General features: G+C 44.9%; 38 non-coding genes and 1 pseudogene across 38 annotated transcripts; all 39 read left to right on the top strand.

Moving 5' to 3' along the window:
- The first annotated feature begins 1,863 nt into the window (after window positions 1–1,863).
- On the top strand, window positions 1,864–1,982 carry LOC118957147. The gene has a single exon (XR_005046463.1). It is a non-coding gene; the product is annotated as a 5S ribosomal RNA (ribosomal RNA).
- Window positions 1,983–2,242: 260 nt separating this feature from the next.
- Window positions 2,243–2,361, top strand: LOC118957138. Its single transcript, XR_005046455.1, has one exon. It is a non-coding gene; the product is annotated as a 5S ribosomal RNA (ribosomal RNA).
- A 177-nt stretch (window positions 2,362–2,538) lies between these two features.
- On the top strand, window positions 2,539–2,657 carry LOC118957193. The gene has a single exon (XR_005046510.1). It is a non-coding gene; the product is annotated as a 5S ribosomal RNA (ribosomal RNA).
- A 260-nt stretch (window positions 2,658–2,917) lies between these two features.
- Window positions 2,918–3,036, top strand: LOC118957025. The gene has a single exon (XR_005046342.1). It is a non-coding gene; the product is annotated as a 5S ribosomal RNA (ribosomal RNA).
- Window positions 3,037–3,296: 260 nt separating this feature from the next.
- On the top strand, window positions 3,297–3,415 carry LOC118957024. Its single transcript, XR_005046341.1, has one exon. It is a non-coding gene; the product is annotated as a 5S ribosomal RNA (ribosomal RNA).
- Window positions 3,416–3,592: 177 nt separating this feature from the next.
- Window positions 3,593–3,711, top strand: LOC118957205 (annotated as a pseudogene).
- Window positions 3,712–3,971: 260 nt separating this feature from the next.
- On the top strand, window positions 3,972–4,090 carry LOC118957023. The gene has a single exon (XR_005046340.1). It is a non-coding gene; the product is annotated as a 5S ribosomal RNA (ribosomal RNA).
- A 177-nt stretch (window positions 4,091–4,267) lies between these two features.
- Window positions 4,268–4,386, top strand: LOC118957192. Its single transcript, XR_005046509.1, has one exon. It is a non-coding gene; the product is annotated as a 5S ribosomal RNA (ribosomal RNA).
- Window positions 4,387–4,646: 260 nt separating this feature from the next.
- Window positions 4,647–4,765, top strand: LOC118957060. Its single transcript, XR_005046377.1, has one exon. It is a non-coding gene; the product is annotated as a 5S ribosomal RNA (ribosomal RNA).
- Window positions 4,766–4,942: 177 nt separating this feature from the next.
- LOC118957191 lies at window positions 4,943–5,061 on the top strand. The gene has a single exon (XR_005046508.1). It is a non-coding gene; the product is annotated as a 5S ribosomal RNA (ribosomal RNA).
- Window positions 5,062–5,321: 260 nt separating this feature from the next.
- Window positions 5,322–5,440, top strand: LOC118957059. Its single transcript, XR_005046376.1, has one exon. It is a non-coding gene; the product is annotated as a 5S ribosomal RNA (ribosomal RNA).
- A 2,600-nt stretch (window positions 5,441–8,040) lies between these two features.
- LOC118957145 lies at window positions 8,041–8,159 on the top strand. The gene has a single exon (XR_005046462.1). It is a non-coding gene; the product is annotated as a 5S ribosomal RNA (ribosomal RNA).
- A 177-nt stretch (window positions 8,160–8,336) lies between these two features.
- LOC118957058 lies at window positions 8,337–8,455 on the top strand. Its single transcript, XR_005046375.1, has one exon. It is a non-coding gene; the product is annotated as a 5S ribosomal RNA (ribosomal RNA).
- A 260-nt stretch (window positions 8,456–8,715) lies between these two features.
- LOC118957057 lies at window positions 8,716–8,834 on the top strand. Its single transcript, XR_005046374.1, has one exon. It is a non-coding gene; the product is annotated as a 5S ribosomal RNA (ribosomal RNA).
- A 2,600-nt stretch (window positions 8,835–11,434) lies between these two features.
- LOC118957144 lies at window positions 11,435–11,553 on the top strand. Its single transcript, XR_005046461.1, has one exon. It is a non-coding gene; the product is annotated as a 5S ribosomal RNA (ribosomal RNA).
- A 177-nt stretch (window positions 11,554–11,730) lies between these two features.
- On the top strand, window positions 11,731–11,849 carry LOC118957056. Its single transcript, XR_005046373.1, has one exon. It is a non-coding gene; the product is annotated as a 5S ribosomal RNA (ribosomal RNA).
- Window positions 11,850–14,449: 2,600 nt separating this feature from the next.
- LOC118957143 lies at window positions 14,450–14,568 on the top strand. Its single transcript, XR_005046460.1, has one exon. It is a non-coding gene; the product is annotated as a 5S ribosomal RNA (ribosomal RNA).
- A 260-nt stretch (window positions 14,569–14,828) lies between these two features.
- On the top strand, window positions 14,829–14,947 carry LOC118957022. The gene has a single exon (XR_005046339.1). It is a non-coding gene; the product is annotated as a 5S ribosomal RNA (ribosomal RNA).
- Window positions 14,948–15,124: 177 nt separating this feature from the next.
- On the top strand, window positions 15,125–15,243 carry LOC118957021. The gene has a single exon (XR_005046338.1). It is a non-coding gene; the product is annotated as a 5S ribosomal RNA (ribosomal RNA).
- Window positions 15,244–15,503: 260 nt separating this feature from the next.
- LOC118957020 lies at window positions 15,504–15,622 on the top strand. The gene has a single exon (XR_005046337.1). It is a non-coding gene; the product is annotated as a 5S ribosomal RNA (ribosomal RNA).
- Window positions 15,623–15,799: 177 nt separating this feature from the next.
- On the top strand, window positions 15,800–15,918 carry LOC118957190. The gene has a single exon (XR_005046507.1). It is a non-coding gene; the product is annotated as a 5S ribosomal RNA (ribosomal RNA).
- Window positions 15,919–16,178: 260 nt separating this feature from the next.
- On the top strand, window positions 16,179–16,297 carry LOC118957019. The gene has a single exon (XR_005046336.1). It is a non-coding gene; the product is annotated as a 5S ribosomal RNA (ribosomal RNA).
- A 177-nt stretch (window positions 16,298–16,474) lies between these two features.
- Window positions 16,475–16,593, top strand: LOC118957018. The gene has a single exon (XR_005046335.1). It is a non-coding gene; the product is annotated as a 5S ribosomal RNA (ribosomal RNA).
- Window positions 16,594–16,853: 260 nt separating this feature from the next.
- On the top strand, window positions 16,854–16,972 carry LOC118957016. Its single transcript, XR_005046333.1, has one exon. It is a non-coding gene; the product is annotated as a 5S ribosomal RNA (ribosomal RNA).
- Window positions 16,973–17,149: 177 nt separating this feature from the next.
- LOC118957189 lies at window positions 17,150–17,268 on the top strand. The gene has a single exon (XR_005046506.1). It is a non-coding gene; the product is annotated as a 5S ribosomal RNA (ribosomal RNA).
- Window positions 17,269–17,445: 177 nt separating this feature from the next.
- On the top strand, window positions 17,446–17,564 carry LOC118957055. Its single transcript, XR_005046372.1, has one exon. It is a non-coding gene; the product is annotated as a 5S ribosomal RNA (ribosomal RNA).
- Window positions 17,565–17,825: 261 nt separating this feature from the next.
- LOC118957054 lies at window positions 17,826–17,944 on the top strand. Its single transcript, XR_005046371.1, has one exon. It is a non-coding gene; the product is annotated as a 5S ribosomal RNA (ribosomal RNA).
- A 176-nt stretch (window positions 17,945–18,120) lies between these two features.
- Window positions 18,121–18,239, top strand: LOC118957015. The gene has a single exon (XR_005046332.1). It is a non-coding gene; the product is annotated as a 5S ribosomal RNA (ribosomal RNA).
- A 260-nt stretch (window positions 18,240–18,499) lies between these two features.
- On the top strand, window positions 18,500–18,618 carry LOC118957014. Its single transcript, XR_005046331.1, has one exon. It is a non-coding gene; the product is annotated as a 5S ribosomal RNA (ribosomal RNA).
- Window positions 18,619–18,795: 177 nt separating this feature from the next.
- LOC118957188 lies at window positions 18,796–18,914 on the top strand. The gene has a single exon (XR_005046505.1). It is a non-coding gene; the product is annotated as a 5S ribosomal RNA (ribosomal RNA).
- Window positions 18,915–19,174: 260 nt separating this feature from the next.
- Window positions 19,175–19,293, top strand: LOC118957013. The gene has a single exon (XR_005046330.1). It is a non-coding gene; the product is annotated as a 5S ribosomal RNA (ribosomal RNA).
- Window positions 19,294–19,470: 177 nt separating this feature from the next.
- Window positions 19,471–19,589, top strand: LOC118957012. The gene has a single exon (XR_005046329.1). It is a non-coding gene; the product is annotated as a 5S ribosomal RNA (ribosomal RNA).
- Window positions 19,590–19,849: 260 nt separating this feature from the next.
- On the top strand, window positions 19,850–19,968 carry LOC118957011. Its single transcript, XR_005046328.1, has one exon. It is a non-coding gene; the product is annotated as a 5S ribosomal RNA (ribosomal RNA).
- Window positions 19,969–20,145: 177 nt separating this feature from the next.
- Window positions 20,146–20,264, top strand: LOC118957187. The gene has a single exon (XR_005046504.1). It is a non-coding gene; the product is annotated as a 5S ribosomal RNA (ribosomal RNA).
- A 177-nt stretch (window positions 20,265–20,441) lies between these two features.
- Window positions 20,442–20,560, top strand: LOC118957053. The gene has a single exon (XR_005046370.1). It is a non-coding gene; the product is annotated as a 5S ribosomal RNA (ribosomal RNA).
- A 260-nt stretch (window positions 20,561–20,820) lies between these two features.
- Window positions 20,821–20,939, top strand: LOC118957052. Its single transcript, XR_005046369.1, has one exon. It is a non-coding gene; the product is annotated as a 5S ribosomal RNA (ribosomal RNA).
- Window positions 20,940–23,539: 2,600 nt separating this feature from the next.
- LOC118957142 lies at window positions 23,540–23,658 on the top strand. Its single transcript, XR_005046459.1, has one exon. It is a non-coding gene; the product is annotated as a 5S ribosomal RNA (ribosomal RNA).
- A 177-nt stretch (window positions 23,659–23,835) lies between these two features.
- LOC118957051 lies at window positions 23,836–23,954 on the top strand. Its single transcript, XR_005046368.1, has one exon. It is a non-coding gene; the product is annotated as a 5S ribosomal RNA (ribosomal RNA).
- A 260-nt stretch (window positions 23,955–24,214) lies between these two features.
- On the top strand, window positions 24,215–24,333 carry LOC118957049. The gene has a single exon (XR_005046366.1). It is a non-coding gene; the product is annotated as a 5S ribosomal RNA (ribosomal RNA).
- Window positions 24,334–25,485: the final 1,152 nt, after the last annotated feature.

Below are 25,485 nucleotides of genomic sequence, written 5' to 3'. Positions count from 1 at the left end.
AAGAAAAACTGATGGATGGATTTAAAATCCGGAGCTGTCGAATCATGGCAAAGGATCTATCGCTGGATGAGATGGTTGTATCCTTCTTAAACCTCCCAGTATATATTACAGACGAGGACATCACAGAGCGGCTAAGAGCATGGGGTGTGTCTGCTATATCGCCGGTGAAAAGGCGCTACTGGCCGGGGACGGACATTGCTGATGGGACGCGCTTCTGTAAAGTTAGGTTCACAGACACTGTGCGCTCGTTGCCATATTCTGCCAAATTTGAAACGTTGGAAGGGGCTGAGTACTTCAGAGTAATACACGATCGGCAGGTCAAGGTCTGTAGGCTGTGTATCCAGCCAGGGCACGTACTACGAGAGTGCCCTGATTTCGTATGTCATAAGTGTGGTGAGCAGGGGCATTACGCACGAGAGTGCAAAGGGAGGAGAGAGCGAGGTTGTGTTGGATGCGGGAGGGGTGTAGCGCAGTGCTCCTGTCCCCATGGGGAAGGTGCTCAGGACTGGGCATCACAGGATTTCAGCGCAAATAGTGTCGTGGAGGAGAACGAGGTGGAGGAAGCTGGGGAGGAAATTGGCATGAGTGAGCAACCCCAGGGAGAGAAGGAGGACGAAGAACAGAGGCAGCCAGAGGAGGAAGTGGAGACGGAGCCTTGTACTGAAGGAAGGGAGGCACCCAAGGATGGAGGGATAAGCTCAAGCCTAGACGATGTGGAGTTGGAGGGCGATCCACGGGGAGAGGGGGGCTCCTCTAGGGAGGTGGATACTGCAAGGGATGACTCTCGCAAACGTAAAGAGTTTGAAGAAGAACTGACGGAGGAAGAGAGGGAGAGCTTACGGATTTGGAGGTTGGAGAATAAAAGGAACATGATAATTAAGAAGAAAAAGAAGATGGATGGTTGATCATTGAGGACTAGGAGGGAGGCTGGAGTTGGTGGATGCCTTCTCTGCGGATGTGTTGTGTCTTAGGGAGACTCATTGGACTGAGCAGTGTATGGGTGAAATAAGGCAGAGATGGAATGGACAAATGTACGTGAGTAGAGGTGCTGTGCGGGCATGTGGGGTAGCTATTTTGGTAAAACATAGTTATGTCTAATTTAAATGATGTGCAGATACTGTGGGTAGAATGGGGATGTATAGGTCTAAGCAGGAGGATTTAGAGAGTGTGTTTATGAAGGATTGTGGATTTATTACTGTGGGGGAGGATGGTGGTTTGGTGCATGGGGTTTGATGTGTAAAGTTTAAGAGATATTCAGTAAACATTTTGAAGGAATTGTTTTGAGAATGTCTTAGGTTCTACTTGATAAGGAGGTGATTTGAAACCCTCTATTCTTATGGAATTTGGTTTAACAAAGTATTGTATGCAAATGGTTGTATAATCTTGGTTTTGGTATATTCATTAATTTGGCTTTCTGATTGATTTGACAGGGGGTGAATTGTGTGCCTGCCAATGTCTAGTATTGTGTTGATTAAAATGGTTTGTGTATTTTGTTGATTACAATGGTTTGTGTATATTAAATTTGTATGTAATGTAAATGAGAATTTTGATAATAAAAAAAAATAATAATAAAAAAAAAAAAAAAAAAAGTACGCCTGATCTCGTCCGATCTCGGAAGCTAAGCAGGGTCGGGCCTGGTTAGTACTTGGATGGGAGACCGCCTGGGAATACCAGGTGCTGTAAGCTTTTTGTCACTGCCCAGTGGAATTTCAACTCTTTGTCCGTTTTTTCCCACAAGGCTGAAATATGTGCCCTCGCTTTGAAATAAGTAAGCAAGGTTAGTTTGTATTTCATCCAACAATCTGTGCTACAAATTATGGCTACAGTATATGCAATTTCATCCATTTTTTGAGATTGCTTTTCGCTTACGGCCACACCGGCCTGAGTACGCCTGATCTCGTCCGATCTCGGAAGCTAAGCAGGGTCGGGCCTGGTTAGTTCTTGGATGGGAGACCGCCTGGGAATACCAGGTGCTGTAAGCTTTTTGTCACTGCCTTGTGGAATTTCAACTCTTTGTCCGTTTTTTCCCACAAGGCTGAAATATGTGCCCTCGCTTTGAAATAAGTAAGCAAGGTTAGTTTGTATTTCATCCAACAATCTGTGCTACAAATTATGGCTACAGTATATGCAATTTCTTCCACTTTTTGAGTGACACAAAGATGCTTATCTAAATGGTGGAAATGCAACAGCTGTTAATCAGGCTCACTTTGACTTTACATAGTGCACCAAGAGATAGTTTCTCGCTTACGGCCACACCGGCCTGAGTACGCCTGATCTCGTCCGATCTCGGAAGCTAAGCAGGGTCGGGCCTGGTTAATACTTGGATGGGAGACCGCCTGGGAATACCAGGTGCTGTAAGCTTTTTGTCACTGCCTTGTGGAATTTCAACTCTTTGTCCGTTTTTTCCCACAAGGCTGAAATATGTGCCCTCGCTTTGAAATAAGTAAGCAAGGTTAGTTTGTATTTCATCCAACAATCTGTGCTACAAATTATGGCTACAGTATATGCAATTTCATCCACTTTTTGAGATTGCCTTTCGCTTACGGCCACACCGGCCTGAGTATGCCTGATCTCGTCCGATCTTGGAAGCTAAGCAGGGTCGGGCCTGGTTAGTACTTGGATGGGAGACCGCCTGGGAATACCAGGTGCTGTAAGCTTTTTGTCACTGCCTTGTGGAATTTCAACTCTTTGTCCGTTTTTTCCCACAAGGCTGAAATATGTGCCCTCGCTTTGAAATAAGTAAGCAAGGTTAGTTTGTATTTCATCCAACAATCTGTGCTACAAATTATGGCTACAGTATATGCAATTTCTTCCACTTTTTGAGTGACACAAAGATGCTTATCTAAATGGTGGAAATGCAACAGCTGTTAATCAGGCTCACTTTGACTTTACATAGTGCACCAAGAGATAGTTTCTCGCTTACGGCCACACCGGCCTGAGTACGCCTGATCTCGTCCGATCTCGGAAGCTAAGCAGGGTCGGGCCTGGTTAGTACTTGGATGGGAGACCGCCTGGGAATACCAGGTGCTGTAAGCTTTTTGTCACTGCCTTGTGGAATTTCAACTCTTTGTCCGTTTTTTCCCACAAGGCTGAAATATGTGCCCTCGCTTTGAAATAAGTAAGCAAGGTTAGTTTGTATTTCATCCAACAATCTGTGCTACAAATTATGGCTACAGTATATGCAATTTCTTCCACTTTTTGAGTGACACAAAGATGCTTATCTAAATGGTGGAAATGCAACAGCTGTTAATCAGGCTCACTTTGACTTTACATAGTGCACCAAGAGATAGTTTCTCGCTTACGGCCACACCGGCCTGAGTACGCCTGATCTCGTCCGATCTCGGAAGCTAAGCAGGGTCGGGCCTGGTTAGTACTTGGATGGGAGACCGCCTGGGAATACCAGGTGCTGTAAGCTTTTTGTCACTGCCTTGTGGAATTTCAACTCTTTGTCCGTTTTTTCCCACAAGGCTGAAATATGTGCCCTCGCTTTGAAATAAGTAAGCAAGGTTAGTTTGTATTTCATCCAACAATCTGTGCTACAAATTATGGCTACAGTATATGCAATTTCATCCACTTTTTGAGATTGCCTTTCGCTTGCGGCCACACCGGCCTGAGTACGCCTGATCTCGTCCGATCTCGGAAGCTAAGCAGGGTCGGGCCTGGTTAGTACTTGGATGGGAGACAGCCTGGGAATACCAGGTGCTGTAAGCTTTTTGTCACTGCCTTGTGGAATTTCAACTCTTTGTCCGTTTTTTCCCACAAGGCTGAAATATGTGCCCTCGCTTTGAAATAAGTAAGCAAGGTTAGTTTGTATTTCATCCAACAATCTGTGCTACAAATTATGGCTACAGTATATGCAATTTCTTCCACTTTTTGAGTGACACAAAGATGCTTATCTAAATGGTGGAAATGCAACAGCTGTTAATCAGGCTCACTTTGACTTTACATAGTGCACCAAGAGATAGTTTCTTGCTTACGGCCACACCGGCCTGAGTACGCCTGATCTCGTCCGATCTCGGAAGCTAAGCAGGGTCGGGCCTGGTTAGTACTTGGATGGGAGACCGCCTGGGAATACCAGGTGCTGTAAGCTTTTTGTCACTGCCTTGTGGAATTTCAACTCTTTGTCCGTTTTTTCCCACAAGGCTGAAATATGTGCCCTCGCTTTGAAATAAGTAAGCAAGGTTAGTTTGTATTTCATCCAACAATCTGTGCTACAAATTATGGCTACAGTATATGCAATTTCATCCACTTTTTGAGATTGCCTTTCGCTTACGGCCACACCGGCCTGAGTATGCCTGATCTCGTCCGATCTTGGAAGCTAAGCAGGGTCGGGCCTGGTTAGTACTTGGATGGGAGACCGCCTGGGAATACCAGGTGCTGTAAGCTTTTTGTCACTGCCTTGTGGAATTTCAACTCTTTGTCCGTTTTTTCCCACAAGGCTGAAATATGTGCCCTCGCTTTGAAATAAGTAAGCAAGGTTAGTTTGTATTTCATCCAACAATCTGTGCTACAAATTATGGCTACAGTATATGCAATTTCTTCCACTTTTTGAGTGACACAAAGATGCTTATCTAAATGGTGGAAATGCAACAGCTGTTAATCAGGCTCACTTTGACTTTACATAGTGCACCAAGAGATAGTTTCTCGCTTACGGCCACACCGGCCTGAGTACGCCTGATCTCGTCCGATCTCGGAAGCTAAGCAGGGTCGGGCCTGGTTAGTACTTGAATGGGAGACCGCCTGGGAATACCAGGTGCTGTAAGCTTTTTGTCACTGCCTTGTGGAATTTCAACTCTTTGTCCGTTTTTTCCCACAAGGCTGAAATATGTGCCCTCGCTTTGAAATAAGTAAGCAAGGTTAGTTTGTATTTCATCCAACAATCTGTGCTACAAATTATGGCTACAGTATATGCAATTTCATCCACTTTTTGAGATTGCCTTTCGCTTACGGCCACACCGGCCTGAGTATGCCTGATCTCGTCCGATCTTGGAAGCTAAGCAGGGTCGGGCCTGGTTAGTACTTGGATGGGAGACCGCCTGGGAATACCAGGTGCTGTAAGCTTTTTGTCACTGCCTTGTGGAATTTCAACTCTTTGTCCGTTTTTTCCCACAAGGCTGAAATATGTGCCCTCGCTTTGAAATAAGTAAGCAAGGTTAGTTTGTATTTCATCCAACAATCTGTGCTACAAATTATGGCTACAGTATATGCAATTTCTTCCACTTTTTGAGTGACACAAAGATGCTTATCTAAATGGTGGAAATGCAACAGCTGTTAATCAGGCTCACTTTGACTTTACATAGTGCACCAAGAGATAGTTTCTCGCTTACGGCCACACCGGCCTGAGTACGCCTGATCTCGTCCGATCTCGGAAGCTAAGCAGGGTCGGGCCTGGTTAGTACTTGAATGGGAGACCGCCTGGGAATACCAGGTGCTGTAAGCTTTTTGTCACTGCCTTGTGGAATTTCAACTCTTTGTCCGTTTTTTCCCACAAGGCTGAAATATGTGCCCTCGCTTTGAAATAAGTAAGCAAGGTTAGTTTGTATTTCATCCAACAATCTGTGCTACAAATTATGGCTACAGTATATGCAATTTCTTCCACTTTTTGAGTGACACAAAGATGCTTATCTAAATGGTGGAAATGCAACAGCTGTTAATCAGGCTCACTTTGACTTTACATAGTGCACCAAGAGATAGTTTCTCGCTTACGGCCACACCGGCCTGAGTACGCACCTGTTGATGGGTAATTGACGCACGTGTGAGTGATTGCGCTGAGACTGAGTGTTTGCTCTAGAGAGTTTGTGTTGGAGTTTTGAGCTTTTTGAAGTACAATTTCTTTTTTGTAAATTGATTAAGTTAGATTTATAGTTTGGGGTTGTTCCCCGGCAGCATATTGCTGTTTGGGGGACTTTCCTCCTGTCGTTATTCGGATGGATACAATGGCTTTGACCAACGCTGGAAAAAAGACTACGAACAAAGGAAACATGGATAATGGCGCTGCAGCAAGACAGGCGCAAAAATATGAAAAGAATTTAACAGTGGCTGTTGAAATTATGGGAGAAGAGAAGATTACAATGATGGAGGTATTGAGAGGGATTAAAGAAGTTTGTGGACTGGTCTGCGGCTGTCGGGTCAAAGATGAAAAGCGATTTGAAGTGACGCTGTCAAGTGCGAGAGGGAAAGAAAAACTGATGGATGGATTTAAAATCCGGAGCTGTCGAATCATGGCAAAGGATCTATCGCTGGATGAGATGGTTGTATCCTTCTTAAACCTCCCAGTATATATTACAGACGAGGACATCACAGAGCGGCTAAGAGCATGGGGTGTGTCTGCTATATCGCCGGTGAAAAGGCGCTACTGGCCGGGGACGGACATTGCTGATGGGACGCGCTTCTGTAAAGTTAGGTTCACAGACACTGTGCGCTCGTTGCCATATTCTGCCAAATTTGAAACGTTGGAAGGGGCTGAGTACTTCAGAGTAATACACGATCGGCAGGTCAAGGTCTGTAGGCTGTGTATCCAGCCAGGGCACGTACTACGAGAGTGCCCTGATTTCGTATGTCATAAGTGTGGTGAGCAGGGGCATTACGCACGAGAGTGCAAAGGGAGGAGAGAGCGAGGTTGTGTTGGATGCGGGAGGGGTGTAGCGCAGTGCTCCTGTCCCCATGGGGAAGGTGCTCAGGACTGGGCATCACAGGATTTCAGCGCAAATAGTGTCGTGGAGGAGAACGAGGTGGAGGAAGCTGGGGAGGAAATTGGCATGAGTGAGCAACCCCAGGGAGAGAAGGAGGACGAAGAACAGAGGCAGCCAGAGGAGGAAGTGGAGACGGAGCCTTGTACTGAAGGAAGGGAGGCACCCAAGGATGGAGGGATAAGCTCAAGCCTAGACGATGTGGAGTTGGAGGGCGATCCACGGGGAGAGGGGGGCTCCTCTAGGGAGGTGGATACTGCAAGGGATGACTCTCGCAAACGTAAAGAGTTTGAAGAAGAACTGACGGAGGAAGAGAGGGAGAGCTTACGGATTTGGAGGTTGGAGAATAAAAGGAACATGATAATTAAGAAGAAAAAGAAGATGGATGGTTGATCATTGAGGACTAGGAGGGAGGCTGGAGTTGGTGGATGCCTTCTCTGCGGATGTGTTGTGTCTTAGGGAGACTCATTGGACTGAGCAGTGTATGGGTGAAATAAGGCAGAGATGGAATGGACAAATGTACGTGAGTAGAGGTGCTGTGCGGGCATGTGGGGTAGCTATTTTGGTAAAACATAGTTATGTCTAATTTAAATGATGTGCAGATACTGTGGGTAGAATGGGGATGTATAGGTCTAAGCAGGAGGATTTAGAGAGTGTGTTTATGAAGGATTGTGGATTTATTACTGTGGGGGAGGATGGTGGTTTGGTGCATGGGGTTTGATGTGTAAAGTTTAAGAGATATTCAGTAAACATTTTGAAGGAATTGTTTTGAGAATGTCTTAGGTTCTACTTGATAAGGAGGTGATTTGAAACCCTCTATTCTTATGGAATTTGGTTTAACAAAGTATTGTATGCAAATGGTTGTATAATCTTGGTTTTGGTATATTCATTAATTTGGCTTTCTGATTGATTTGACAGGGGGTGAATTGTGTGCCTGCCAATGTCTAGTATTGTGTTGATTAAAATGGTTTGTGTATTTTGTTGATTACAATGGTTTGTGTATATTAAATTTGTATGTAATGTAAATGAGAATTTTGATAATAAAAAAAAATAATAATAAAAAAAAAAAAAAAAAAAGTACGCCTGATCTCGTCCGATCTCGGAAGCTAAGCAGGGTCGGGCCTGGTTAGTACTTGGATGGGAGACCGCCTGGGAATACCAGGTGCTGTAAGCTTTTTGTCACTGCCTTGTGGAATTTCAACTCTTTGTCCGTTTTTTCCCACAAGGCTGAAATATGTGCCCTCGCTTTGAAATAAGTAAGCAAGGTTAGTTTGTATTTCATCCAACAATCTGTGCTACAAATTATGGCTACAGTATATGCAATTTCATCCATTTTTTGAGATTGCTTTTCGCTTACGGCCACACCGGCCTGAGTACGCCTGATCTCGTCCGATCTCGGAAGCTAAGCAGGGTCGGGCCTGGTTAGTTCTTGGATGGGAGACCGCCTGGGAATACCAGGTGCTGTAAGCTTTTTGTCACTGCCTTGTGGAATTTCAACTCTTTGTCCGTTTTTTCCCACAAGGCTGAAATATGTGCCCTCGCTTTGAAATAAGTAAGCAAGGTTAGTTTGTATTTCATCCAACAATCTGTGCTACAAATTATGGCTACAGTATATGCAATTTCATCCACTTTTTGAGATTGCCTTTCGCTTACGGCCACACCGGCCTGAGTACGCCTGATCTCGTCCGATCTCGGAAGCTAAGCAGGGTCGGGCCTGGTTAGTACTTGAATGGGAGACCGCCTGGGAATACCAGGTGCTGTAAGCTTTTTGTCACTGCCTTGTGGAATTTCAACTCTTTGTCCGTTTTTTCCCACAAGGCTGAAATATGTGCCCTCGCTTTGAAATAAGTAAGCAAGGTTAGTTTGTATTTCATCCAACAATCTGTGCTACAAATTATGGCTACAGTATATGCAATTTCTTCCACTTTTTGAGTGACACAAAGATGCTTATCTAAATGGTGGAAATGCAACAGCTGTTAATCAGGCTCACTTTGACTTTACATAGTGCACCAAGAGATAGTTTCTCGCTTACGGCCACACCGGCCTGAGTACGCCTGATCTCGTCCGATCTCGGAAGCTAAGCAGGGTCGGGCCTGGTTAGTACTTGAATGGGAGACCGCCTGGGAATACCAGGTGCTGTAAGCTTTTTGTCACTGCCTTGTGGAATTTCAACTCTTTGTCCGTTTTTTCCCACAAGGCTGAAATATGTGCCCTCGCTTTGAAATAAGTAAGCAAGGTTAGTTTGTATTTCATCCAACAATCTGTGCTACAAATTATGGCTACAGTATATGCAATTTCTTCCACTTTTTGAGTGACACAAAGATGCTTATCTAAATGGTGGAAATGCAACAGCTGTTAATCAGGCTCACTTTGACTTTACATAGTGCACCAAGAGATAGTTTCTCGCTTACGGCCACACCGGCCTGAGTACGCACCTGTTGATGGGTAATTGACGCACGTGTGAGTGATTGCGCTGAGACTGAGTGTTTGCTCTAGAGAGTTTGTGTTGGAGTTTTGAGCTTTTTGAAGTACAATTTCTTTTTTGTAAATTGATTAAGTTAGATTTATAGTTTGGGGTTGTTCCCCGGCAGCATATTGCTGTTTGGGGGACTTTCCTCCTGTCGTTATTCGGATGGATACAATGGCTTTGACCAACGCTGGAAAAAAGACTACGAACAAAGGAAACATGGATAATGGCGCTGCAGCAAGACAGGCGCAAAAATATGAAAAGAATTTAACAGTGGCTGTTGAAATTATGGGAGAAGAGAAGATTACAATGATGGAGGTATTGAGAGGGATTAAAGAAGTTTGTGGACTGGTCTGCGGCTGTCGGGTCAAAGATGAAAAGCGATTTGAAGTGACGCTGTCAAGTGCGAGAGGGAAAGAAAAACTGATGGATGGATTTAAAATCCGGAGCTGTCGAATCATGGCAAAGGATCTATCGCTGGATGAGATGGTTGTATCCTTCTTAAACCTCCCAGTATATATTACAGACGAGGACATCACAGAGCGGCTAAGAGCATGGGGTGTGTCTGCTATATCGCCGGTGAAAAGGCGCTACTGGCCGGGGACGGACATTGCTGATGGGACGCGCTTCTGTAAAGTTAGGTTCACAGACACTGTGCGCTCGTTGCCATATTCTGCCAAATTTGAAACGTTGGAAGGGGCTGAGTACTTCAGAGTAATACACGATCGGCAGGTCAAGGTCTGTAGGCTGTGTATCCAGCCAGGGCACGTACTACGAGAGTGCCCTGATTTCGTATGTCATAAGTGTGGTGAGCAGGGGCATTACGCACGAGAGTGCAAAGGGAGGAGAGAGCGAGGTTGTGTTGGATGCGGGAGGGGTGTAGCGCAGTGCTCCTGTCCCCATGGGGAAGGTGCTCAGGACTGGGCATCACAGGATTTCAGCGCAAATAGTGTCGTGGAGGAGAACGAGGTGGAGGAAGCTGGGGAGGAAATTGGCATGAGTGAGCAACCCCAGGGAGAGAAGGAGGACGAAGAACAGAGGCAGCCAGAGGAGGAAGTGGAGACGGAGCCTTGTACTGAAGGAAGGGAGGCACCCAAGGATGGAGGGATAAGCTCAAGCCTAGACGATGTGGAGTTGGAGGGCGATCCACGGGGAGAGGGGGGCTCCTCTAGGGAGGTGGATACTGCAAGGGATGACTCTCGCAAACGTAAAGAGTTTGAAGAAGAACTGACGGAGGAAGAGAGGGAGAGCTTACGGATTTGGAGGTTGGAGAATAAAAGGAACATGATAATTAAGAAGAAAAAGAAGATGGATGGTTGATCATTGAGGACTAGGAGGGAGGCTGGAGTTGGTGGATGCCTTCTCTGCGGATGTGTTGTGTCTTAGGGAGACTCATTGGACTGAGCAGTGTATGGGTGAAATAAGGCAGAGATGGAATGGACAAATGTACGTGAGTAGAGGTGCTGTGCGGGCATGTGGGGTAGCTATTTTGGTAAAACATAGTTATGTCTAATTTAAATGATGTGCAGATACTGTGGGTAGAATGGGGATGTATAGGTCTAAGCAGGAGGATTTAGAGAGTGTGTTTATGAAGGATTGTGGATTTATTACTGTGGGGGAGGATGGTGGTTTGGTGCATGGGGTTTGATGTGTAAAGTTTAAGAGATATTCAGTAAACATTTTGAAGGAATTGTTTTGAGAATGTCTTAGGTTCTACTTGATAAGGAGGTGATTTGAAACCCTCTATTCTTATGGAATTTGGTTTAACAAAGTATTGTATGCAAATGGTTGTATAATCTTGGTTTTGGTATATTCATTAATTTGGCTTTCTGATTGATTTGACAGGGGGTGAATTGTGTGCCTGCCAATGTCTAGTATTGTGTTGATTAAAATGGTTTGTGTATTTTGTTGATTACAATGGTTTGTGTATATTAAATTTGTATGTAATGTAAATGAGAATTTTGATAATAAAAAAAAATAATAATAAAAAAAAAAAAAAAAAAAGTACGCCTGATCTCGTCCGATCTCGGAAGCTAAGCAGGGTCGGGCCTGGTTAGTACTTGGATGGGAGACCGCCTGGGAATACCAGGTGCTGTAAGCTTTTTGTCACTGCCTTGTGGAATTTCAACTCTTTGTCCGTTTTTTCCCACAAGGCTGAAATATGTGCCCTCGCTTTGAAATAAGTAAGCAAGGTTAGTTTGTATTTCATCCAACAATCTGTGCTACAAATTATGGCTACAGTATATGCAATTTCATCCATTTTTTGAGATTGCTTTTCGCTTACGGCCACACCGGCCTGAGTACGCCTGATCTCGTCCGATCTCGGAAGCTAAGCAGGGTCGGGCCTGGTTAGTTCTTGGATGGGAGACCGCCTGGGAATACCAGGTGCTGTAAGCTTTTTGTCACTGCCTTGTGGAATTTCAACTCTTTGTCCGTTTTTTCCCACAAGGCTGAAATATGTGCCCTCGCTTTGAAATAAGTAAGCAAGGTTAGTTTGTATTTCATCCAACAATCTGTGCTACAAATTATGGCTACAGTATATGCAATTTCATCCACTTTTTGAGATTGCCTTTCGCTTACGGCCACACCGGCCTGAGTACGCCTGATCTCGTCCGATCTCGGAAGCTAAGCAGGGTCGGGCCTGGTTAGTACTTGAATGGGAGACCGCCTGGGAATACCAGGTGCTGTAAGCTTTTTGTCACTGCCTTGTGGAATTTCAACTCTTTGTCCGTTTTTTCCCACAAGGCTGAAATATGTGCCCTCGCTTTGAAATAAGTAAGCAAGGTTAGTTTGTATTTCATCCAACAATCTGTGCTACAAATTATGGCTACAGTATATGCAATTTCTTCCACTTTTTGAGTGACACAAAGATGCTTATCTAAATGGTGGAAATGCAACAGCTGTTAATCAGGCTCACTTTGACTTTACATAGTGCACCAAGAGATAGTTTCTCGCTTACGGCCACACCGGCCTGAGTACGCACCTGTTGATGGGTAATTGACGCACGTGTGAGTGATTGCGCTGAGACTGAGTGTTTGCTCTAGAGAGTTTGTGTTGGAGTTTTGAGCTTTTTGAAGTACAATTTCTTTTTTGTAAATTGATTAAGTTAGATTTATAGTTTGGGGTTGTTCCCCGGCAGCATATTGCTGTTTGGGGGACTTTCCTCCTGTCGTTATTCGGATGGATACAATGGCTTTGACCAACGCTGGAAAAAAGACTACGAACAAAGGAAACATGGATAATGGCGCTGCAGCAAGACAGGCGCAAAAATATGAAAAGAATTTAACAGTGGCTGTTGAAATTATGGGAGAAGAGAAGATTACAATGATGGAGGTATTGAGAGGGATTAAAGAAGTTTGTGGACTGGTCTGCGGCTGTCGGGTCAAAGATGAAAAGCGATTTGAAGTGACGCTGTCAAGTGCGAGAGGGAAAGAAAAACTGATGGATGGATTTAAAATCCGGAGCTGTCGAATCATGGCAAAGGATCTATCGCTGGATGAGATGGTTGTATCCTTCTTAAACCTCCCAGTATATATTACAGACGAGGACATCACAGAGCGGCTAAGAGCATGGGGTGTGTCTGCTATATCGCCGGTGAAAAGGCGCTACTGGCCGGGGACGGACATTGCTGATGGGACGCGCTTCTGTAAAGTTAGGTTCACAGACACTGTGCGCTCGTTGCCATATTCTGCCAAATTTGAAACGTTGGAAGGGGCTGAGTACTTCAGAGTAATACACGATCGGCAGGTCAAGGTCTGTAGGCTGTGTATCCAGCCAGGGCACGTACTACGAGAGTGCCCTGATTTCGTATGTCATAAGTGTGGTGAGCAGGGGCATTACGCACGAGAGTGCAAAGGGAGGAGAGAGCGAGGTTGTGTTGGATGCGGGAGGGGTGTAGCGCAGTGCTCCTGTCCCCATGGGGAAGGTGCTCAGGACTGGGCATCACAGGATTTCAGCGCAAATAGTGTCGTGGAGGAGAACGAGGTGGAGGAAGCTGGGGAGGAAATTGGCATGAGTGAGCAACCCCAGGGAGAGAAGGAGGACGAAGAACAGAGGCAGCCAGAGGAGGAAGTGGAGACGGAGCCTTGTACTGAAGGAAGGGAGGCACCCAAGGATGGAGGGATAAGCTCAAGCCTAGACGATGTGGAGTTGGAGGGCGATCCACGGGGAGAGGGGGGCTCCTCTAGGGAGGTGGATACTGCAAGGGATGACTCTCGCAAACGTAAAGAGTTTGAAGAAGAACTGACGGAGGAAGAGAGGGAGAGCTTACGGATTTGGAGGTTGGAGAATAAAAGGAACATGATAATTAAGAAGAAAAAGAAGATGGATGGTTGATCATTGAGGACTAGGAGGGAGGCTGGAGTTGGTGGATGCCTTCTCTGCGGATGTGTTGTGTCTTAGGGAGACTCATTGGACTGAGCAGTGTATGGGTGAAATAAGGCAGAGATGGAATGGACAAATGTACGTGAGTAGAGGTGCTGTGCGGGCATGTGGGGTAGCTATTTTGGTAAAACATAGTTATGTCTAATTTAAATGATGTGCAGATACTGTGGGTAGAATGGGGATGTATAGGTCTAAGCAGGAGGATTTAGAGAGTGTGTTTATGAAGGATTGTGGATTTATTACTGTGGGGGAGGATGGTGGTTTGGTGCATGGGGTTTGATGTGTAAAGTTTAAGAGATATTCAGTAAACATTTTGAAGGAATTGTTTTGAGAATGTCTTAGGTTCTACTTGATAAGGAGGTGATTTGAAACCCTCTATTCTTATGGAATTTGGTTTAACAAAGTATTGTATGCAAATGGTTGTATAATCTTGGTTTTGGTATATTCATTAATTTGGCTTTCTGATTGATTTGACAGGGGGTGAATTGTGTGCCTGCCAATGTCTAGTATTGTGTTGATTAAAATGGTTTGTGTATTTTGTTGATTACAATGGTTTGTGTATATTAAATTTGTATGTAATGTAAATGAGAATTTTGATAATAAAAAAAAATAATAATAAAAAAAAAAAAAAAAAAAGTACGCCTGATCTCGTCCGATCTCGGAAGCTAAGCAGGGTCGGGCCTGGTTAGTACTTGGATGGGAGACCGCCTGGGAATACCAGGTGCTGTAAGCTTTTTGTCACTGCCTTGTGGAATTTCAACTCTTTGTCCGTTTTTTCCCACAAGGCTGAAATATGTGCCCTCGCTTTGAAATAAGTAAGCAAGGTTAGTTTGTATTTCATCCAACAATCTGTGCTACAAATTATGGCTACAGTATATGCAATTTCATCCATTTTTTGCGATTGCTTTTTGCTTACGGCCACACCGGCCTGAGTACGCCTGATCTCGTCCGATCTCGGAAGCTAAGCAGGGTCGGGCCTGGTTAGTTCTTGGATGGGAGACCGCCTGGGAATACCAGGTGCTGTAAGCTTTTTGTCACTGCCCAGTGGAATTTCAACTCTTTGTCCGTTTTTTCCCACAAGGCTTAAATATGTGCCCTCGCTTTGAAATAAGTAAGCAAGGTTAGTTTGTATTTCATCCAACAATCTGTGCTACAAATTATGGCTACAGTATATGCAATTTCTTCCACTTTTTGAGTGACACAAAGATGCTTATCTAAATGGTGGAAATGCAACAGCTGTTAATCAGGCTCACTTTGACTTTACATAGTGCACCAAGAGATAGTTTCTCGCTTACGGCCACACCGGCCTGAGTACGCCTGATCTCGTCCGATCTCGGAAGCTAAGCAGGGTCGGGCCTGGTTAGTACTTGGATGGGAGACCGCCTGGGAATACCAGGTGCTGTAAGCTTTTTGTCACTGCCTTGTGGAATTTCAACTCTTTGTCCGTTTTTTCCCACAAGGCTGAAATATGTGCCCTCGCTTTGAAATAAGTAAGCAAGGTTAGTTTGTATTTCATCCAACAATCTGTGCTACAAATTATGGCTACAGTATATGCAATTTCATCCACTTTTTGAGATTGCCTTTCGCTTACGGCCACACCGGCCTGAGTACGCCTGATCTCGTCCGATCTCGGAAGCTAAGCAGGGTCGGGCCTGGTTAGTACTTGGATGGGAGACCGCCTGGGAATACCAGGTGCTGTAAGCTTTTTGTCACTGCCTTGTGGAATTTCAACTCTTTGTCCGTTTTTTCCCACAAGGCTGAAATATGTGCCCTCGCTTTGAAATAAGTAAGCAAGGTTAGTTTGTATTTCATCCAACAATCTGTGCTACAAATTATGGCTACAGTATATGCAATTTCTTCCACTTTTTGAGTGACACAAAGATGCTTATCTAAATGGTGGAAATGCAACAGCTGTTAATCAGGCTCACTTTGACTTTACATAGTGCACCAAGAGATAGTTTCTCGCTTACGGCCACACCGGCCTGAGTACGCCTGATCTCGTCCGATCTCGGAAGCTAAGCAGGGTCGGGCCTGGTTAGTACTTGGATGGGAGACCGCCTGGGAATACCAGGTGCTGTAAGCTTTTTGTCACTGCCTTGTGGAATTTCAACTCTTTGTCCGTTTTTTCCCACAAGGCTGAAATATGTGCCCTCGCTTTGAAATAAGTAAGCAAGGTTAGTTTGTATTTCATCCAACAATCTGTGCTACAAATTATGGCTACAGTATATGCAATTTCATCCACTTTTTGAGATTGCCTTTCGCTTACGGCCACACCGGCCTGAGTATGCCTGATCTCGTCCGATCTTGGAAGCTAAGCAGGGTCGGGCCTGGTTAGTACTTGGATGGGAGACCGCCTGGGAATACCAGGTGCTGTAAGCTTTTTGTCACTGCCTTGTGGAATTTCAACTCTTTGTCCGTTTTTTCCCACAAGGCTGAAATATGTGCCCTCGCTTTGAAATAAGTAAGCAAGGTTAGTTTGTATTTCATCCAACAATCTGTGCTACAAATTATGGCTACAGTATATGCAATTTCTTCCACTTTTTGAGTGACACAAAGATGCTTATCTAAATGGTGGAAATGCAACAGCTGTTAATCAGGCTCACTTTGACTTTACATAGTGCACCAAGAGATAGTTTCTCGCTTACGGCCACACCGGCCTGAGTACGCCTGATCTCGTCCGATCTCGGAAGCTAAGCAGGGTCGGGCCTGGTTAGTACTTGGATGGGAGACCGCCTGGGAATACCAGGTGCTGTAAGCTTTTTGTCACTGCCTTGTGGAATTTCAACTCTTTGTCCGTTTTTTCCCACAAGGCTGAAATATGTGCCCTCGCTTTGAAATAAGTAAGCAAGGTTAGTTTGTATTTCATCCAACAATCTGTGCTACAAATTATGGCTACAGTATATGCAATTTCATCCACTTTTTGAGATTGCCTTTCGCTTACGGCCACACCGGCCTGAGTACGCCTGATCTCGTCCGATCTCGGAAGCTAAGCAGGGTCGGGCCTGGTTAGTACTTGGATGGGAGACCGCCTGGGAATACCAGGTGCTGTAAGCTTTTTGTCACTGCCTTGTGGAATTTCAACTCTTTGTCCGTTTTTTCCCACAAGGCTGAAATATGTGCCCTCGCTTTGAAATAAGTAAGCAAGGTTAGTTTGTATTTCATCCAACAATCTGTGCTACAAATTATGGCTACAGTATATGCAATTTCTTCCACTTTTTGAGTGACACAAAGATGCTTATCTAAATGGTGGAAATGCAACAGCTGTTAATCAGGCTCACTTTGACTTTACATAGTGCACCAAGAGATAGTTTCTCGCTTACGGCCACACCGGCCTGAGTACGCCTGATCTCGTCCGATCTCGGAAGCTAAGCAGGGTCGGGCCTGGTTAGTACTTGGATGGGAGACCGCCTGGGAATACCAGGTGCTGTAAGCTTTTTGTCACTGCCTTGTGGAATTTCAACTCTTTGTCCGTTTTTTCCCACAAGGCTGAAATATGTGCCCTCGCTTTGAAATAAGTAAGCAAGGTTAGTTTGTATTTCATCCAACAATCTGTGCTACAAATTATGGCTACAGTATATGCAATTTCATCCACTTTTTGAGATTGCCTTTCGCTTACGGCCACACCGGCCTGAGTATGCCTGATCTCGTCCGATCTTGGAAGCTAAGCAGGGTCGGGCCTGGTTAGTACTTGGATGGGAGACCGCCTGGGAATACCAGGTGCTGTAAGCTTTTTGTCACTGCCTTGTGGAATTTCAACTCTTTGTCCGTTTTTTCCCACAAGGCTGAAATATGTGCCCTCGCTTTGAAATAAGTAAGCAAGGTTAGTTTGTATTTCATCCAACAATCTGTGCTACAAATTATGGCTACAGTATATGCAATTTCATCCACTTTTTGAGATTGCCTTTCGCTTACGGCCACACCGGCCTGAGTACGCCTGATCTCGTCCGATCTCGGAAGCTAAGCAGGGTCGGGCCTGGTTAGTACTTGAATGGGAGACCGCCTGGGAATACCAGGTGCTGTAAGCTTTTTGTCACTGCCCTTGTGGAATTTCAACTCTTTGTCCGTTTTTTCCCACAAGGCTGAAATATGTGCCCTCGCTTTGAAATAAGTAAGCAAGGTTAGTTTGTATTTCATCCAACAATCTGTGCTACAAATTATGGCTACAGTATATGCAATTTCTTCCACTTTTTGAGTGACACAAAGATGCTTATCTAAATGGTGGAAATGCAACAGCTGTTAATCAGGCTCACTTTGACTTTACATAGTGCACCAAGAGATAGTTTCTCGCTTACGGCCACACCGGCCTGAGTACGCCTGATCTCGTCCGATCTCGGAAGCTAAGCAGGGTCGGGCCTGGTTAGTACTTGAATGGGAGACCGCCTGGGAATACCAGGTGCTGTAAGCTTTTTTCACTGCCTTGTGGAATTTCAACTCTTTGTCCGTTTTTTCCCACAAGGCTGAAATATGTGCCCTCGCTTTGAAATAAGTAAGCAAGGTTAGTTTGTATTTCATCCAACAATCTGTGCTACAAATTATGGCTACAGTATATGCAATTTCATCCACTTTTTGAGATTGCCTTTCGCTTACGGCCACACCGGCCTGAGTACGCCTGATCTCGTCCGATCTCGGAAGCTAAGCAGGGTCGGGCCTGGTTAGTACTTGGATGGGAGACCGCCTGGGAATACCAGGTGCTGTAAGCTTTTTGTCACTGCCTTGTGGAATTTCAACTCTTTGTCCGTTTTTTCCCACAAGGCTGAAATATGTGCCCTCGCTTTGAAATAAGTAAGCAAGGTTAGTTTGTATTTCATCCAACAATCTGTGCTACAAATTATGGCTACAGTATATGCAATTTCTTCCACTTTTTGAGTGACACAAAGATGCTTATCTAAATGGTGGAAATGCAACAGCTGTTAATCAGGCTCACTTTGACTTTACATAGTGCACCAAGAGATAGTTTCTCGCTTACGGCCACACCGGCCTGAGTACGCCTGATCTCGTCCGATCTCGGAAGCTAAGCAGGGTCGGGCCTGGTTAGTACTTGGATGGGAGACCGCCTGGGAATACCAGGTGCTGTAAGCTTTTTGTCACTGCCTTGTGGAATTTCAACTCTTTGTCCGTTTTTTCCCACAAGGCTGAAATATGTGCCCTCGCTTTGAAATAAGTAAGCAAGGTTAGTTTGTATTTCATCCAACAATCTGTGCTACAAATTATGGCTACAGTATATGCAATTTCATCCACTTTTTGAGATTGCCTTTCGCTTACGGCCACACCGGCCTGAGTATGCCTGATCTCGTCCGATCTTGGAAGCTAAGCAGGGTCGGGCCTGGTTAGTACTTGGATGGGAGACCGCCTGGGAATACCAGGTGCTGTAAGCTTTTTGTCACTGCCTTGTGGAATTTCAACTCTTTGTCCGTTTTTTCCCACAAGGCTGAAATATGTGCCCTCGCTTTGAAATAAGTAAGCAAGGTTAGTTTGTATTTCATCCAACAATCTGTGCTACAAATTATGGCTACAGTATATGCAATTTCTTCCACTTTTTGAGTGACACAAAGATGCTTATCTAAATGGTGGAAATGCAACAGCTGTTAATCAGGCTCACTTTGACTTTACATAGTGCACCAAGAGATAGTTTCTCGCTTACGGCCACACCGGCCTGAGTACGCCTGATCTCGTCCGATCTCGGAAGCTAAGCAGGGTCGGGCCTGGTTAGTACTTGGATGGGAGACCGCCTGGGAATACCAGGTGCTGTAAGCTTTTTGTCACTGCCTTGTGGAATTTCAACTCTTTGTCCGTTTTTTCCCACAAGGCTGAAATATGTGCCCTCGCTTTGAAATAAGTAAGCAAGGTTAGTTTGTATTTCATCCAACAATCTGTGCTACAAATTATGGCTACAGTATATGCAATTTCATCCACTTTTTGAGATTGCCTTTCGCTTACGGCCACACCGGCCTGAGTACGCCTGATCTCGTCCGATCTCGGAAGCTAAGCAGGGTCGGGCCTGGTTAGTACTTGGATGGGAGACCGCCTGGGAATACCAGGTGCTGTAAGCTTTTTGTCACTGCCTTGTGGAATTTCAACTCTTTGTCCGTTTTTTCCCACAAGGCTGAAATATGTGCCCTCGCTTTGAAATAAGTAAGCAAGGTTAGTTTGTATTTCATCCAACAATCTGTGCTACAAATTATGGCTACAGTATATGCAATTTCTTCCACTTTTTGAGTGACACAAAGATGCTTATCTAAATGGTGGAAATGCAACAGCTGTTAATCAGGCTCACTTTGACTTTACATAGTGCACCAAGAGATAGTTTCTCGCTTACGGCCACACCGGCCTGAGTACGCCTGATCTCGTCCGATCTCGGAAGCTAAGCAGGGTCGGGCCTGGTTAGTACTTGGATGGGAGACCGCCTGGGAATACCAGGTGCTGTAAGCTTTTTGTCACTGCCTTGTGGAATTTCAACTCTTTGTCCGTTTTTTCCCACAAGGCTGAAATATGTGCCCTCGCTTTGAAATAAGTAAGCAAGGTTAGTTTGTATTTCATCCAACAATCTGTGCTACAAATTATGGCTACAGTATATGCAATTTCATCCACTTTTTGAGATTGCCTTTCGCTTACGGCCACACCGGCCTGAGTATGCCTGATCTCGTCCGATCTTGGAAGCTAAGCAGGGTCGGGCCTGGTTAGTACTTGGATGGGAGACCGCCTGGGAATACCAGGTGCTGTAAGCTTTTTGTCACTGCCTTGTGGAATTTCAACTCTTTGTCCGTTTTTTCCCACAAGGCTGAAATATGTGCCCTCGCTTTGAAATAAGTAAGCAAGGTTAGTTTGTATTTCATCCAACAATCTGTGCTACAAATTATGGCTACAGTATATGCAATTTCATCCACTTTTTGAGATTGCCTTTCGCTTACGGCCACACCGGCCTGAGTACGCCTGATCTCGTCCGATCTCGGAAGCTAAGCAGGGTCGGGCCTGGTTAGTACTTGAATGGGAGACCGCCTGGGAATACCAGGTGCTGTAAGCTTTTTGTCACTGCCTTGTGGAATTTCAACTCTTTGTCCGTTTTTTCCCACAAGGCTGAAATATGTGCCCTCGCTTTGAAATAAGTAAGCAAGGTTAGTTTGTATTTCATCCAACAATCTGTGCTACAAATTATGGCTACAGTATATGCAATTTCTTCCACTTTTTGAGTGACACAAAGATGCTTATCTAAATGGTGGAAATGCAACAGCTGTTAATCAGGCTCACTTTGACTTTACATAGTGCACCAAGAGATAGTTTCTCGCTTACGGCCACACCGGCCTGAGTACGCCTGATCTCGTCCGATCTCGGAAGCTAAGCAGGGTCGGGCCTGGTTAGTACTTGAATGGGAGACCGCCTGGGAATACCAGGTGCTGTAAGCTTTTTGTCACTGCCTTGTGGAATTTCAACTCTTTGTCCGTTTTTTCCCACAAGGCTGAAATATGTGCCCTCGCTTTGAAATAAGTAAGCAAGGTTAGTTTGTATTTCATCCAACAATCTGTGCTACAAATTATGGCTACAGTATATGCAATTTCTTCCACTTTTTGAGTGACACAAAGATGCTTATCTAAATGGTGGAAATGCAACAGCTGTTAATCAGGCTCACTTTGACTTTACATAGTGCACCAAGAGATAGTTTCTCGCTTACGGCCACACCGGCCTGAGTACGCACCTGTTGATGGGTAATTGACGCACGTGTGAGTGATTGCGCTGAGACTGAGTGTTTGCTCTAGAGAGTTTGTGTTGGAGTTTTGAGCTTTTTGAAGTACAATTTCTTTTTTGTAAATTGATTAAGTTAGATTTATAGTTTGGGGTTGTTCCCCGGCAGCATATTGCTGTTTGGGGGACTTTCCTCCTGTCGTTATTCGGATGGATACAATGGCTTTGACCAACGCTGGAAAAAAGACTACGAACAAAGGAAACATGGATAATGGCGCTGCAGCAAGACAGGCGCAAAAATATGAAAAGAATTTAACAGTGGCTGTTGAAATTATGGGAGAAGAGAAGATTACAATGATGGAGGTATTGAGAGGGATTAAAGAAGTTTGTGGACTGGTCTGCGGCTGTCGGGTCAAAGATGAAAAGCGATTTGAAGTGACGCTGTCAAGTGCGAGAGGGAAAGAAAAACTGATGGATGGATTTAAAATCCGGAGCTGTCGAATCATGGCAAAGGATCTATCGCTGGATGAGATGGTTGTATCCTTCTTAAACCTCCCAGTATATATTACAGACGAGGACATCACAGAGCGGCTAAGAGCATGGGGTGTGTCTGCTATATCGCCGGTGAAAAGGCGCTACTGGCCGGGGACGGACATTGCTGATGGGACGCGCTTCTGTAAAGTTAGGTTCACAGACACTGTGCGCTCGTTGCCATATTCTGCCAAATTTGAAACGTTGGAAGGGGCTGAGTACTTCAGAGTAATACACGATCGGCAGGTCAAGGTCTGTAGGCTGTGTATCCAGCCAGGGCACGTACTACGAGAGTGCCCTGATTTCGTATGTCATAAGTGTGGTGAGCAGGGGCATTACGCACGAGAGTGCAAAGGGAGGAGAGAGCGAGGTTGTGTTGGATGCGGGAGGGGTGTAGCGCAGTGCTCCTGTCCCCATGGGGAAGGTGCTCAGGACTGGGCATCACAGGATTTCAGCGCAAATAGTGTCGTGGAGGAGAACGAGGTGGAGGAAGCTGGGGAGGAAATTGGCATGAGTGAGCAACCCCAGGGAGAGAAGGAGGACGAAGAACAGAGGCAGCCAGAGGAGGAAGTGGAGACGGAGCCTTGTACTGAAGGAAGGGAGGCACCCAAGGATGGAGGGATAAGCTCAAGCCTAGACGATGTGGAGTTGGAGGGCGATCCACGGGGAGAGGGGGGCTCCTCTAGGGAGGTGGATACTGCAAGGGATGACTCTCGCAAACGTAAAGAGTTTGAAGAAGAACTGACGGAGGAAGAGAGGGAGAGCTTACGGATTTGGAGGTTGGAGAATAAAAGGAACATGATAATTAAGAAGAAAAAGAAGATGGATGGTTGATCATTGAGGACTAGGAGGGAGGCTGGAGTTGGTGGATGCCTTCTCTGCGGATGTGTTGTGTCTTAGGGAGACTCATTGGACTGAGCAGTGTATGGGTGAAATAAGGCAGAGATGGAATGGACAAATGTACGTGAGTAGAGGTGCTGTGCGGGCATGTGGGGTAGCTATTTTGGTAAAACATAGTTATGTCTAATTTAAATGATGTGCAGATACTGTGGGTAGAATGGGGATGTATAGGTCTAAGCAGGAGGATTTAGAGAGTGTGTTTATGAAGGATTGTGGATTTATTACTGTGGGGGAGGATGGTGGTTTGGTGCATGGGGTTTGATGTGTAAAGTTTAAGAGATATTCAGTAAACATTTTGAAGGAATTGTTTTGAGAATGTCTTAGGTTCTACTTGATAAGGAGGTGATTTGAAACCCTCTATTCTTATGGAATTTGGTTTAACAAAGTATTGTATGCAAATGGTTGTATAATCTTGGTTTTGGTATATTCATTAATTTGGCTTTCTGATTGATTTGACAGGGGGTGAATTGTGTGCCTGCCAATGTCTAGTATTGTGTTGATTAAAATGGTTTGTGTATTTTGTTGATTACAATGGTTTGTGTATATTAAATTTGTATGTAATGTAAATGAGAATTTTGATAATAAAAAAAAATAATAATAAAAAAAAAAAAAAAAAAAGTACGCCTGATCTCGTCCGATCTCGGAAGCTAAGCAGGGTCGGGCCTGGTTAGTACTTGGATGGGAGACCGCCTGGGAATACCAGGTGCTGTAAGCTTTTTGTCACTGCCTTGTGGAATTTCAACTCTTTGTCCGTTTTTTCCCACAAGGCTGAAATATGTGCCCTCGCTTTGAAATAAGTAAGCAAGGTTAGTTTGTATTTCATCCAACAATCTGTGCTACAAATTATGGCTACAGTATATGCAATTTCATCCATTTTTTGAGATTGCTTTTCGCTTACGGCCACACCGGCCTGAGTACGCCTGATCTCGTCCGATCTCGGAAGCTAAGCAGGGTCGGGCCTGGTTAGTTCTTGGATGGGAGACCGCCTGGGAATACCAGGTGCTGTAAGCTTTTTGTCACTGCCTTGTGGAATTTCAACTCTTTGTCCGTTTTTTCCCACAAGGCTGAAATATGTGCCCTCGCTTTGAAATAAGTAAGCAAGGTTAGTTTGTATTTCATCCAACAATCTGTGCTACAAATTATGGCTACAGTATATGCAATTTCATCCACTTTTTGAGATTGCCTTTCGCTTACGGCCACACCGGCCTGAGTACGCCTGATCTCGTCCGATCTCGGAAGCTAAGCAGGGTCGGGCCTGGTTAGTACTTGAATGGGAGACCGCCTGGGAATACCAGGTGCTGTAAGCTTTTTGTCACTGCCTTGTGGAATTTCAACTCTTTGTCCGTTTTTTCCCACAAGGCTGAAATATGTGCCCTCGCTTTGAAATAAGTAAGCAAGGTTAGTTTGTATTTCATCCAACAATCTGTGCTACAAATTATGGCTACAGTATATGCAATTTCTTCCACTTTTTGAGTGACACAAAGATGCTTATCTAAATGGTGGAAATGCAACAGCTGTTAATCAGGCTCACTTTGACTTTACATAGTGCACCAAGAGATAGTTTCTCGCTTACGGCCACACCGGCCTGAGTACGCCTGATCTCGTCCGATCTCGGAAGCTAAGCAGGGTCGGGCCTGGTTAGTACTTGAATGGGAGACCGCCTGGGAATACCAGGTGCTGTAAGCTTTTTGTCACTGCCTTGTGGAATTTCAACTCTTTGTCCGTTTTTTCCCACAAGGCTGAAATATGTGCCCTCGCTTTGAAATAAGTAAGCAAGGTTAGTTTGTATTTCATCCAACAATCTGTGCTACAAATTATGGCTACAGTATATGCAATTTCTTCCACTTTTTGAGTGACACAAAGATGCTTATCTAAATGGTGGAAATGCAACAGCTGTTAATCAGGCTCACTTTGACTTTACATAGTGCACCAAGAGATAGTTTCTCGCTTACGGCCACACCGGCCTGAGTACGCACCTGTTGATGGGTAATTGACGCACGTGTGAGTGATTGCGCTGAGACTGAGTGTTTGCTCTAGAGAGTTTGTGTTGGAGTTTTGAGCTTTTTGAAGTACAATTTCTTTTTTGTAAATTGATTAAGTTAGATTTATAGTTTGGGGTTGTTCCCCGGCAGCATATTGCTGTTTGGGGGACTTTCCTCCTGTCGTTATTCGGATGGATACAATGGCTTTGACCAACGCTGGAAAAAAGACTACGAACAAAGGAAACATGGATAATGGCGCTGCAGCAAGACAGGCGCAAAAATATGAAAAGAATTTAACAGTGGCTGTTGAAATTATGGGAGAAGAGAAGATTACAATGATGGAGGTATTGAGAGGGATTAAAGAAGTTTGTGGACTGGTCTGCGGCTGTCGGGTCAAAGATGAAAAGCGATTTGAAGTGACGCTGTCAAGTGCGAGAGGGAAAGAAAAACTGATGGATGGATTTAAAATCCGGAGCTGTCGAATCATGGCAAAGGATCTATCGCTGGATGAGATGGTTGTATCCTTCTTAAACCTCCCAGTATATATTACAGACGAGGACATCACAGAGCGGCTAAGAGCATGGGGTGTGTCTGCTATATCGCCGGTGAAAAGGCGCTACTGGCCGGGGACGGACATTGCTGATGGGACGCGCTTCTGTAAAGTTAGGTTCACAGACACTGTGCGCTCGTTGCCATATTCTGCCAAATTTGAAACGTTGGAAGGGGCTGAGTACTTCAGAGTAATACACGATCGGCAGGTCAAGGTCTGTAGGCTGTGTATCCAGCCAGGGCACGTACTACGAGAGTGCCCTGATTTCGTATGTCATAAGTGTGGTGAGCAGGGGCATTACGCACG

This window comes from Oncorhynchus mykiss, unplaced genomic scaffold (genome assembly GCF_013265735.2).
Source record: "Oncorhynchus mykiss isolate Arlee unplaced genomic scaffold, USDA_OmykA_1.1 un_scaffold_440, whole genome shotgun sequence".
In the NCBI taxonomy this organism is placed as follows: Eukaryota; Metazoa; Chordata; class Actinopteri; order Salmoniformes; family Salmonidae; genus Oncorhynchus; species Oncorhynchus mykiss.
Note: the sequence above shows the minus strand (reverse complement) of the source record. Positions and strands in the feature narration are given on the sequence as shown.